The sequence below is a fragment of the Paroedura picta genome, chromosome 10 (assembly GCF_049243985.1).
Source record: "Paroedura picta isolate Pp20150507F chromosome 10, Ppicta_v3.0, whole genome shotgun sequence".
Classification (NCBI taxonomy): Eukaryota; Metazoa; Chordata; class Lepidosauria; order Squamata; family Gekkonidae; genus Paroedura; species Paroedura picta.
The window spans coordinates 25,122,392-25,135,158 of NC_135378.1; positions in this window are offsets into that span (position 1 = coordinate 25,122,392).

The window sequence follows — 12,767 nt, forward strand, 5'->3', positions numbered from 1 at the left end:
GTTTTTACAAGGAAATAAAATGTGAAAAAAATATTTCTACATCCCATGGCCTTTCCCAACCATTTAAATTTTTCTCTTACAGGTCTAACACTTCCGAAAAACAGATACAACGCCCACCCGGAACAATATATAAAGCTAAACGAACCGTTCACTGGGTACTTAAATGTACGAAAATCCCTATTGATTTACCTGTTTTTACAAGGAAATAAAATGTGAAAACAATATTTCTACATCCCATGGCCTTTCCCAACCATTTAAATTTTCTGTTACAAGTCTAAGACTTCCGAAAAATCAATACAACGCCCACCCGGAACAATATATAAAGCTAAACGAACCGTTCACTGGGTACTTATCCGTACGAAAATCCCTATTGATTTACCTGTTTTTACAAGGAAATAAAATATGAAAAAAATATTTCTACATCCCATGGCCTTTCCCAACCATTTAAATTTTTCTCTTACAGGTCTATCACTTCCGAAAAACCAATACAACGCCCACCCCGAACAATATATAAAGCTAAACGAACCGTTCACTGGGTACTTATATGTACGAAAATCCCTATTGATTTAATTGTTTTTACAAGGAAATAAAATGTGAAAAAAATATTTCTACATCCCATGGCGTTTCCCAACCATTTAAATTTTTCTCTTACAGTTCTAACACTTCCGAAAAACCAATACAACGCCCACCGGGAACAATATATAAAGCTAAACGAACCGTTCACTGGGTACTTATACGTACGAAAATCCCTATTGATTTTCCTGTTTTTACAAGGAAATAAAATGTGAAAAAAATATTTCTACATCCCATGGCCTTTCCCAACCATTTAAATTTTTCTCTTACAAGTCTAACACTTCCGAAAAACCAACACAATGCCCACCCGGAACAATATATAAAGCTAAACGAAACGTTCACTGGGTACTTATATGTACGAAAATCCCTATTGATTTACTTGTTTTTACAAGGAAATAAAATGTGAAAAAAATATTTATACATCCCATGGCCTTTCCCAACCTTTTAAATTTTTCTCTTACAAGTCTAACACTTCCGAAAAACCAATACAACGCCCAACCGGAACAATATATAAAGCTAAATGAACCGTTCACTGGGTACTTATCCGTACGAAAATCCCTACAGATTTACCTGTTTTTACAAGGAAATAAAACGTGAAAAAAATATTTCTACATCCCATGGCCTTTCCCAACCATTTAAATTTTCCTCTTACAGGTCTAACACTTCCGAAAAACCAATACAACGCCCACCCGGAACAATATATAAAGCTAAACGAACCGTTCACTGGGTACTTATACGTACGAAAATCCCTATTGATTTTCCTGTTTTTACAAGGAAATAAAATGTGAAAAAAATATTTCTACATCCCATGGCGTTTCCCAACCATTTAAATTTTTCTCTTACAAGTCTAACACTTCCGAAAAACCAACACAATGCCCACCCGGAACAATATATAAAGCTAAACGAACCGTTCACTGGGTACTTATATGTACGAAAATCCCTATTGATTTACTTGTTTTTACAAGGAAATAAAATGTGAAAAAAATATTTATACATCCCATGGCCTTTCCCAACCTTTTAAATTTTTCTCTTACAAGTCTAACACTTCCGAAAAACCAATACAACGCCCAACCGGAACAATATATAAAGCTAAATGAACCGTTCACTGGGTACTTATCCGTACGAAAATCCCTACAGATTTACCTGTTTTTACAAGGAAATAAAACGTGAAAAAAATATTTCTACATCCCATGGCCTTTCCCAACCATTTAAATTTTTCTCTTACAGGTCTAACACTTCCGAAAAACCAATACAACGCCCACCCGGAACAATATATAAAGCTAAACGAACCGTTCACTGGGTACTTATCCGTACGAAAATCCCTATTGATTTACCTGTTATTACAAGGGAATAAAATGTGATAAAAATATTTCTACATCCCATGGCCTTTCCCAACCATTTACATTTTTCTCTTACAGGTCTAACACTTCCGAAAAACCAATACAACGCCCACCCGGATCAATATATAAAGCTAAACGAACCGTTCACTGGGTACTTATATGTACGAAAATCCCTATTGATTTACCTGTTTTTACAAGGAAATAAAATGTGAAAAAAATATTTCTACATCCCATGGCATTTCCCAACCATTTAAATTTCTCTCTTACAGGTCTAACACTTCTGAAAAACCAATACAACGCCCACCCGGATCAATATATAAAGCTAAACGAACCGTTCACTGGGTACTTATCCGTACGAAAATCCCTATTGATTTACCTGTTTTTACAAGGAAATAAAATGTGAAAAAAATATTTCTACATCCCATGGCCTTTCCCAACCATTTAAATTTTTCTCTTACAGGGCTAACACTTCCGAAAAACCAATACAACGCCCACCCGAAACAATATATAAAGCTAAACGAACCGTTCACTGGGTACTTATACGTACGAAAATCCCTATTGATTTACCTGTTTTTACAAGGAAATAAAATGTGTAAAAAATATTTCTACATCCCATGGCCTTTCCCAACCATTTGAATTTTTCTCTTACAGGTCTAACACTTCCGAAAAACCAATACAATGCCCATCCGGAACAATATATAAAGCTAAACGAACCGTTCACTGGGTACTTATCCGTACGAAAATCCCTATTGATTAACCTGTTTTTACAAGGAAATAAAATGTGAAAAAAATATTTCTACATCCCATGGCCTTTCCCAACCATTTAAATTTTTCTCTTACAGGTCTAACACTTCCGAAAAACAGATACAACGCCCACCCGGAACAATATATAAAGCTAAACGAACCGTTCACTGGGTACTTAAATGTACGAAAATCCCTATTGATTTACCTGTTTTTACAAGGAAATAAAATGTGAAAACAATATTTCTACATCCCATGGCCTTTCCCAACCATTTAAATTTTTCTCTTACAGGGCTAACACTTCCGAAAAACCAATACAACGCCCACCCGAAACAATATATAAAGCTAAACGAACCGTTCACTGGGTACTTATCCGTACGAAAATCCCTATTGATTTACCTGTTTTTACAAGGAAATAAAATGTGTAAAAAATATTTCTACATCCCATGGCCTTTCCCAACCATTTGAATTTTTCTCTTACAGGTCTAACACTTCCGAAAAACCAATATAACGCCCATCCGGAACAATATATAAAGCTAAACGAACCGTTCACTGGGTACTTATCCGTACGAAAATCCCTATTGATTAACCTGTTTTTACAAGGAAATAAAATGTGAAAAAAATATTTCTACATCCCATGGCCTTTCCCAACCATTTAAATTTTTCTCTTACAGGTCTAACACTTCCGAAAAACAGATACAACGCCCACCCGGAACAATATATAAAGCTAAACGAACCGTTCACTGGGTACTTAAATGTACGAAAATCCCTATTGATTTACCTGTTTCTACAAGGAAATAAAATGTGAAAAAAATATTTCTACATCCCATGGCCTTTCCCAACCATTTAAATTTTCTGTTACAAGTCTAAGACTTCCGAAAAATCAATACAACGCCCACCCGGAAAAATATATAAAGCTAAACGAACCGTTCACTGGGTACTTATCCGTACGAAAATCCCTATTGATTTACCTGTTTTTACAAGGAAATAAAATATGAAAAAAATATTTCTACATCCCATGGCCTTTCCCAACCATTTAAATTTTTCTCTTACAGGTCTATCACTTCCGAAAAACCAATACAACGCCCACCCCGAACAATATATAAAGCTAAACGAACCGTTCACTGGGTACTTATATGTACGAAAATCCCTATTGATTTAATTGTTTTTACAAGGAAATAAAATGTGAAAAAAATATTTCTACATCCCATGGCCTTTCCCAACCATTTAAATTTTTCTCTTACAGTTCTAACACTTCCGAAAAACCAATACAACGCCCACCGGGAACAATATATAAAGCTAAACGAACCGTTCACTGGGTACTTATACGTACGAAAATCCCTATTGATTTTCCTGTTTTTACAAGGAAATAAAATGTGAAAAAAATATTTCTACATCCCATGGCCTTTCCCAACCATTTAAATTTTTCTCTTACAAGTCTAACACTTCCGAAAAACCAACACAATGCCCACCAGGAACAATATATAAAGCTAAACGAAACGTTCACTGGGTACTTATATGTACGAAAATCCCTATTGATTTACTTGTTTTTACAAGGAAATAAAATGTGAAAAAATTATTTATACATCCCATGGCCTTTCCCAACCTTTTAAATTTTTCTCTTACAAGTCTAACACTTCCGAAAAACCAATACAACGCCCAACCGGAACAATATATAAAGCTAAATGAACCGTTCACTGGGTACTTATCCGTACGAAAATCCCTACAGATTTACCTGTTTTTACAAGGAAATAAAACGTGAAAAAAATATTTCTACATCCCATGGCCTTTCCCAACCATTTAAATTTTCCTCTTACAGGTCTAACACTTCCGAAAAACCAATACAACGCCCACCCGGAACAATATATAAAGCTAAACGAACCGTTCACTGGGTACTTATACGTACGAAAATCCCTATTGATTTTCCTGTTTTTACAAGGAAATAAAATGTGAAAAAAATATTTCTACATCCCATGGCCTTTCCCAACCATTTAAATTTTTCTCTTACAAGTCTAACACTTCCGAAAAACCAACACAATGCCCACCCGGAACAATATATAAAGCTAAACGAACCGTTCACTGGGTACTTATATGTACGAAAATCCCTATTGATTTACTTGTTTTTACAAGGAAATAAAATGTGAAAAAAATATTTATACATCCCATGGCCTTTCCCAACCTTTTAAATTTTTCTCTTACAAGTCTAACACTTCCGAAAAACCAATACAACGCCCAACCGGAACAATATATAAAGCTAAATGAACCGTTCACTGGGTACTTATCCGTACGAAAATCCCTACAGATTTACCTGTTTTTACAAGGAAATAAAACGTGAAAAAAATATTTCTACATCCCATGGCCTTTCCCAACCATTTAAATTTTTCTCTTACAGGTCTAACACTTCCGAAAAACCAATACAACGCCCACCCGGAACAATATATAAAGCTAAACGAACCGTTCACTGGGTACTTATCCGTACGAAAATCCCTATTGATTTACCTGTTATTACAAGGGAATAAAATGTGATAAAAATATTTCTACATCCCATGGCCTTTCCCAACCATTTACATTTTTCTCTTACAGGTCTAACACTTCCGAAAAACCAATACAACGCCCACCCGGATCAATATATAAAGCTAAACGAACCGTTCACTGGGTACTTATATGTACGAAAATCCCTATTGATTTACCTGTTTTTACAAGGAAATAAAATGTGAAAAAAATATTTCTACATCCCATGGCATTTCCCAACCATTTAAATTTCTCTCTTACAGGTCTAACACTTCTGAAAAACCAATACAACGCCCACCCGGATCAATATATAAAGCTAAACGAACCGTTCACTGGGTACTTATCCGTACGAAAATCCCTATTGATTTACCTATTTTTACAAGGAAATAAAATGTGAAAAAAATATTTCTACATCCCATGGCCTTTCCCAACCATTTAAATTTTTCTCTTACAGGGCTAACACTTCCGAAAAACCAATACAACGCCCACCCGAAACAATATATAAAGCTAAACGAACCGTTCACTGGGTACTTATACGTACGAAAATCCCTATTGATTTACCTGTTTTTACAAGGAAATAAAATGTGTAAAAAATATTTCTACATCCCATGGCCTTTCCCAACCATTTGAATTTTTCTCTTACAGGTCTAACACTTCCGAAAAACCAATACAATGCCCATCCGGAACAATATATAAAGCTAAACGAACCGTTCACTGGGTACTTATCCGTACGAAAATCCCTATTGATTAACCTGTTTTTACAAGGAAATAAAATGTGAAAAAAATATTTCTACATCCCATGGCCTTTCCCAACCATTTAAATTTTTCTCTTACAGGTCTAACACTTCCGAAAAACAGATACAACGCCCACCCGGAACAATATATAAAGCTAAACGAACCGTTCACTGGGTACTTAAATGTACGAAAATCCCTATTGATTTACCTGTTTTTACAAGGAAATAAAATGTGAAAACAATATTTCTACATCCCATGGCCTTTCCCAACCATTTAAATTTTTCTCTTACAGGGCTAACACTTCCGAAAAACCAATACAACGCCCACCCGAAACAATATATAAAGCTAAACGAACCGTTCACTGGGTACTTATCCGTACGAAAATCCCTATTGATTAACCTGTTTTTACAAGGAAATAAAATGTGAAAAAAATATTTCTACATCCCATGGCCTTTCCCAACCATTTAAATTTTTCTCTTACAGGTCTAACACTTCCGAAAAACAGATACAACGCCCACCCGGAACAATATATAAAGCTAGACGAACCGTTCACTGGGTACTTAAATGTACGAAAATCCCTATTGATTTACCTGTTTTTACAAGGAAATAAAATGTGAAAACAATATTTCTACATCCCATGGCCTTTCCCAACCATTTAAATTTTTCTCTTACAGGGCTAACACTTCCGAAAAACCAATACAACGCCCACCCGAAACAATATATAAAGCTAAACGAACCGTTCACTGGGTACTTATCCGTACGAAAATCCCTATTGATTTTCCTGTTTTTACAAGGAAATAAAATGTGTAAAAAATATTTCTACATCCCATGGCCTTTCCCAACCATTTGAATTTTTCTCTTACAGGTCTAACACTTCCGAAAAACCAATACAACGCCCATCCGGAACAATATATAAAGCTAAACGAACCGTTCACTGGGTACTTATCCGTACGAAAATCCCTATTGATTAACCTGTTTTTACAAGGAAATAAAATGTGAAAAAAATATTTCTACATCCCATGGCCTTTCCCAACCATTTAAATTTTTCTCTTACAGGTCTAACACTTCCGAAAAACAGATACAACGCCCACCCGGAACAATATATAAAGCTAAACGAACCGTTCACTGGGTACTTAAATGTACGAAAATCCCTATTGATTTACCTGTTTTTACAAGGAAATAAAATGTGAAAAAAATATTTCTACATCCCATGGCCTTTCCCAACCATTTAAATTTTCTGTTACAAGTCTAAGACTTCCGAAAAATCAATACAACGCCCACCCGGAACAATATATAAAGCTAAACGAACCGTTCACTGGGTACTTATCCGTACGAAAATCCCTATTGATTTACCTGTTTTTACAAGGAAATAAAATATGAAAAAAATATTTCTACATCCCATGGCCTTTCCCAACCATTTAAATTTTTCTCTTACAGGTCTATCACTTCCGAAAAACCAATACAACGCCCACCCCGAACAATATATAAAGCTAAACGAACCGTTCACTGGGTACTTATATGTACGAAAATCCCTATTGATTTAATTGTTTTTACAAGGAAATAAAATGTGAAAAAAATATTTCTACATCCCATGGCCTTTCCCAACCATTTAAATTTTTCTCTTACAGTTCTAACACTTCCGAAAAACCAATACAACGCCCACCGGGAACAATATATAAAGCTAAACGAACCGTTCACTGGGTACTTATACGTACGAAAATCCCTATTGATTTTCCTGTTTTTACAAGGAAATAAAATGTGAAAAAAATATTTCTACATCCCATGGCCTTTCCCAACCATTTAAATTTTTCTCTTACAAGTCTAACACTTCCGAAAAACCAACACAATGCCCACCCGGAACAATATATAAAGCTAAACGAAACGTTCACTGGGTACTTATATGTACGAAAATCCCTATTGATTTACTTGTTTTTACAAGGAAATAAAATGTGAAAAAAATATTTATACATCCCATGGCCTTTCCCAACCTTTTAAATTTTTCTCTTACAAGTCTAACACTTCCGAAAAACCAATACAACGCCCAACCGGAACAATATATAAAGCTAAATGAACCGTTCACTGGGTACTTATCCGTACGAAAATCCCTACAGATTTACCTGTTTTTACAAGGAAATAAAACGTGAAAAAAATATTTCTACATCCCATGGCCTTTCCCAACCATTTAAATTTTCCTCTTACAGGTCTAACACTTCCGAAAAACCAATACAACGCCCACCCGGAACAATATATAAAGCTAAACGAACCGTTCACTGGGTACTTATACGTACGAAAATCCCTATTGATTTTCCTGTTTTTACAAGGAAATAAAATGTGAAAAAAATATTTCTACATCCCATGGCCTTTCCCAACCATTTAAATTTTTCTCTTACAAGTCTAACACTTCCGAAAAACCAACACAATGCCCACCCGGAACAATATATAAAGCTAAACGAACCGTTCACTGGGTACTTATATGTACGAAAATCCCTATTGATTTACTTGTTTTTACAAGGAAATAAAATGTGAAAAAAATATTTATACATCCCATGGCCTTTCCCAACCTTTTAAATTTTTCTCTTACAAGTCTAACACTTCCGAAAAACCAATACAACGCCCAACCGGAACAATATATAAAGCTAAATGAACCGTTCACTGGGTACTTATCCGTACGAAAATCCCTACAGATTTACCTGTTTTTACAAGGAAATAAAACGTGAAAAAAATATTTCTACATCCCATGGCCTTTCCCAACCATTTAAATTTTTCTCTTACAGGTCTAACACTTCCGAAAAACCAATACAACGCCCACCCGGAACAATATATAAAGCTAAACGAACCGTTCACTGGGTACTTATCCGTACGAAAATCCCTATTGATTTACCTGTTATTACAAGGGAATAAAATGTGATAAAAATATTTCTACATCCCATGGCCTTTCCCAACCATTTACATTTTTCTCTTACAGGTCTAACACTTCCGAAAAACCAATACAACGCCCACCCGGATCAATATATAAAGCTAAACGAACCGTTCACTGGGTACTTATATGTACGAAAATCCCTATTGATTTACCTGTTTTTACAAGGAAATAAAATGTGAAAAAAATATTTCTACATCCCATGGCATTTCCCAACCATTTAAATTTCTCTCTTACAGGTCTAACACTTCTGAAAAACCAATACAACGCCCACCCGGATCAATATATAAAGCTAAACGAACCGTTCACTGGGTACTTATCCGTACGAAAATCCCTATTGATTTACCTATTTTTACAAGGAAATAAAATGTGAAAAAAAATATTTCTACATCCCATGGCCTTTCCCAACCATTTAAATTTTCCTCTTACAGGGCTAACACTTCCGAAAAACCAATACAACGCCCACCCGAAACAATATATAAAGCTAAACGAACCGTTCACTGGGTACTTATACGTACGAAAATCCCTATTGATTTACCTGTTTTTACAAGGAAATAAAATGTGTAAAAAATATTTCTACATCCCATGGCCTTTCCCAACCATTTGAATTTTTCTCTTACAGGTCTAACACTTCCGAAAAACCAATACAATGCCCATCCGGAACAATATATAAAGCTAAACGAACCGTTCACTGGGTACTTATCCGTACGAAAATCCCTATTGATTAACCTGTTTTTACAAGGAAATAAAATGTGAAAAAAATATTTCTACATCCCATGGCCTTTCCCAACCATTTAAATTTTTCTCTTACAGGTCTAACACTTCCGAAAAACAGATACAACGCCCACCCGGAACAATATATAAAGCTAAACGAACCGTTCACTGGGTACTTAAATGTACGAAAATCCCTATTGATTTACCTGTTTTTACAAGGAAATAAAATGTGAAAACAATATTTCTACATCCCATGGCCTTTCCCAACCATTTAAATTTTTCTCTTACAGGGCTAACACTTCCGAAAAACCAATACAACGCCCACCCGAAACAATATATAAAGCTAAACGAACCGTTCACTGGGTACTTATCCGTACGAAAATCCCTATTGATTTACCTGTTTTTACAAGGAAATAAAATGTGTAAAAAATATTTCTACATCCCATGGCCTTTCCCAACCATTTGAATTTTTCTCTTACAGGTCTAACACTTCCGAAAAACCAATACAACGCCCATCCGGAACAATATATAAAGCTAAACGAACCGTTCACTGGGTACTTATCCGTACGAAAATCCCTATTGATTAACCTGTTTTTACAAGGAAATAAAATGTGAAAAAAATATTTCTACATCCCATGGCCTTTCCCAACCATTTAAATTTTTCTCTTACAGGTCTAACACTTCCGAAAAACAGATACAACGCCCACCCGGAACAATATATAAAGCTAAACGAACCGTTCACTGGGTACTTAAATGTACGAAAATCCCTATTGATTTACCTGTTTTTACAAGGAAATAAAATGTGAAAACAATATTTCTACATCCCATGGCCTTTCCCAACCATTTAAATTTTCTGTTACAAGTCTAAGACTTCCGAAAAATCAATACAACGCCCACCCGGAACAATATATAAAGCTAAACGAACCGTTCACTGGGTACTTATCCGTACGAAAATCCCTATTGATTTACCTGTTTTTACAAGGAAATAAAATATGAAAAAAATATTTCTACATCCCATGGCCTTTCCCAACCATTTAAATTTTTCTCTTACAGGTCTATCACTTCCGAAAAACCAATACAACGCCCACCCGGAACAATATATAAAGCTAAACGAACCGTTCACTGGGTACTTATATGTACGAAAATCCCTATTGATTTAATTGTTTTTACAAGGAAATAAAATGTGAAAAAAATATTTCTACATCCCATGGCCTTTCCCAACCATTTAAATTTTTCTCTTACAGGTCTATCACTTCCGAAAAACCAATACAACGCCCACCCGGAACAATATATAAAGCTAAACGAACCGTTCACTGGGTACTTATATGTACGAAAATCCCTATTGATTTAATTGTTTTTACAAGGAAATAAGATGTGAAAACATTATTTCTACATCCCATGGCATTTCCCAACCATTTAAATTTTCCTCTTACAAGTCTAACACTTCCGAAAAACCAATACAACGCCCACCCGGAACAATATATAAAGCTAAACGAACCGTTCACTGGGTACTTATCCGTACGAAAATCCCTATTGATTTACCTGTTTTTACAAGGAAATAAAATGTGAAAAAAATATTTCTACATCCCATGGCCTTTCCCAACCATTTAAATTTTTCTCTTACAGGTCTAACACTTCCGAAAAACCAATACAACGCCCACCCGGATCAATATATAAAGCTAAACGAACCGTTCACTGGGTACTTATCCGTACGAAAATCCCTATTGATTTACCTGTTTTTACAAGGAAATAAAATGTGAAAAAAATATTTCTACATCCCATGGCCTTTCCCAACCATTTGAATTTTTCTCTTACAGGTCTAACACTTCCGAAAAACCAATACAACGCCCACCTGGAACAATATATAAAGCTAAACGAACCGTTCACTGGGTACTTAAATGTACGAAAATCCCTATTGATTTACCTGTTTTTACAAGGAAATAAAATGTGAAAACAATATTTCTACATCCCATGGCCTTACCCAACCATTTAAATTTTTCTCTTACAAGTCTAACACTTCCGAAAAATTAATACAACGCCCACCCGGAACAATATATAAAGCTAAACGAACCGTTCACTGGGTACTTATCCGTACGAAAATCCCTATAGGTTTACCTGTTTTTACAAGGAAATAAAATGTGAAAAAAATATTTCTACATCCCATGGCCTTTCCCAACGATTTAAAAATTTTTCTTACAGGTCTAACACTTCCGAAAAACCAGTACAACGCCCACCCGGAACAATATATAAAGCTAAACGAACGGTTCACTGGGTACTTATCCGTACGAAAATCCCTATTGATTTACCTTTTTTTACAAGGAAATAAAATATGAAAAAAATATTTCTACATCCCATGGCCTTTCCCAACCATTTAAATTTTTCTCCTACCGGTCTAACACTTCCGAATAACCAATACAACGCCCACCCGGATCAATATATAAAGCTAAACGAACCGTTCACTGGGTACATATCCGTACGAAAATCCCTATAGATTTACCTGTTTTTACAAAGAAATAAAATGTGAAAAAAATATTTCTACATCCCATGGCCTTTCCCAACCATTTAAATTTTTCTCTTACAGGGCTAACACTTCCGAAAAACCAATACAACGCCCACCCGGAACAATATATAAAGCTAAACGAACCGTTCACTGGGTACTTATCCGTACGAAAATCCCTATTGATTTACCTGTTTTTACAAGGAAATAAAATGTGAAAAAAATATTTCTACATCCCATGGCCTTTCCCAACGATTTAAATTTTTTTCTTACAGGTCTAACACTTCCGAAAAACCAGTACAACGCCCACCCGGAACAATATATAAAGCTAAACGAACCGTTCACTGGGTACTTATCCGTACGAAAATCCCTATTGATTTACCTTTTTTTACAAGGAAATAAAATGTGAAAAAAATATTTCTACATCCCATGGCCTTTCCAAACCATTTAAATTTTTCTCTTACAGGTCTATCACTTCCGAAAAACCAATACAACGCCCACCCGGAACAATATATAAAGCTAAACGAACCGTTCACTGGGTAGTTATCCGTACGAAAATCCCTATTGATTTACCTGTTTTTACAAGGAAATAAAATGTGAAAAAAATATTTCTACATCCCATGGCCTTTCCCAACCATTTAAATTTTTCTCTTACAGGTCTATCACTTCCGAAAAACCAATACAACGCCCACCCGGAACAATATATAAAGCTAAACGAACCGTTCACTGGGTACTTATA